This window comes from Hyalella azteca, unplaced genomic scaffold (assembly GCF_000764305.2).
Source record: "Hyalella azteca isolate HAZT.00-mixed unplaced genomic scaffold, Hazt_2.0.2 contig15251, whole genome shotgun sequence".
Taxonomy (NCBI): domain Eukaryota; kingdom Metazoa; phylum Arthropoda; class Malacostraca; order Amphipoda; family Hyalellidae; genus Hyalella; species Hyalella azteca.
The window spans coordinates 1-1,667 of record NW_025945108.1 but is presented as its reverse complement, the minus strand read 5'-3'; the positions used below and the strand labels follow the sequence as shown (position 1 = coordinate 1,667).

General features: G+C 34.9%; 1 long non-coding RNA gene across 1 annotated transcript; it reads left to right on the top strand.

Annotated features, from left to right (window-relative positions):
- The first annotated feature begins 1,208 nt into the window (after nt 1-1,208).
- Nucleotides 1,209-1,639, top strand: LOC125179124. Its single transcript, XR_007157152.1, has 2 exons — nt 1,209-1,335; nt 1,534-1,639. It is a non-coding gene; the product is annotated as an uncharacterized LOC125179124 (long non-coding RNA).
- Nucleotides 1,640-1,667: the final 28 nt, after the last annotated feature.

Sequence of the window (1,667 nt, the reverse complement as noted above, 5' to 3'; positions counted from 1 at the left end):
CCCACCTATACTCGCCACCTTTTCGATTTATAGGTGTTTTATTGTCGATTTTCGGCAGATCTGGCCACCCACCATTACGCGCCACCAATAATCTACTATCGTCATGCACCTATAATCATCGGTGCGCCACCCTTAATTTTTATTTGGGATGTGGCTGACGTTGACGGAACTTATTCCATTCCAACCCAGGATTGGGTTGGCTAAACTTGGAATAGTTCCTGTCTTTTTATTTGTTGCATCAATTCAAAGACATTTTTGTGAATATTTTCATTTCTTGGGTGGACACTCCATCCTTTCATGCGCTTTGTGGAATGTATTTTTTAATGCAACCTTAAATGGAACCGATATTTTGCCACGAAGGGATTAAAATTATATTGCGTACAATTATGTTTTTATATTTTAGTTTCGTGAACAATAATGAGTCCTAATCAACTGTTTGGATTAGAATGATATTTTAATTGTATATATATTCATTCGGTACGTGTCTATTCACCATTCAGTAATAAAAATTATGTGAAAATTACGAATTGTTGAGAATTGTAAAATATTTTATTAAATGAATCGAAATAATATCGTTAAAATTAATAATTTTCCTTATTCTGTGCCGTTTTGATAATTCTCGGTTAAATTATGAGTGGAGTTTAAGTAAAAAATTTCGCAAACATAGTGATGCATATATATGTGCCGGAAATGTGTTGCGACAAGTCACATATATTTAATCGTTAACAATATACATATGACTGAAATATGAACACACGTAAACATTTAACTATGAATTAAATATATTACTTCAAAAGCTATCAATTAGTTTTAACCCTCTATTCATTTCATTTTTCATTTCCAAGAAAAAATCTCCCTTTATCTCGAAATAAAGATCACTTCGTTTTCAATCCTGCCGGCAATGCCTTTTAATCAAAGTTCTGAACAAATCGATAAGCATTTTTTGGTTATTATTAATAATTCTACTAGTTGCATAAGTTTGTCCTGCAAATTACTCCACTATATTGAAACGCTGTGAAAGCTTTTGTTCTCTGGAAATTAATTTTTTTATTTTTTAATCAGGTTTTAAAGAGAAAAATTTTTAATTACGTGAGCGTCTGAACACAGTGTAGCTGCGCTATGCTTTTGTCTTTTGTTGACCAGGTTCCCGCTGTTAACGTGAGGAGGTCGTTGCATTCGCTGCGGGTCTTTTTAATGAGCAGCATGGGGTGATGACTACAACCTCAAGTTGCGTAAATTTTTGGAAATTCAGTAATTTTATTAAGATGCAATGCTGAAAGTAGTTCCTCTTATTAGATTACCGCAGCAGTGGTTCACGATTTCTTTATGTGGCGGGTAAGCCTATGCATCTTGTGATATGGTTCACGAACTAACGATGATCTTGGTTTAAAATTCTATTGTTGTTTGCACATTTCTAACATGTTTAGATGCTAGGATAAATACTGGCATACATCCCCCGATCGATTGTAATTTTGTGGAAAAGCTTGGCTTGTCTATAATATTGAACGGTTTCGTATTTCATGGATATTCCAGGTGGACGTGGGCACCGGATTTACCTTCTGGCTCGAGGTTCAGAGAACTTAAGTGAAGTTCCTTGGAATTCCCACTGTAATGGAAAACCTGAAACGAATAAACTTCACTGGAGGAGGAACCCTATAGTTCGTGTA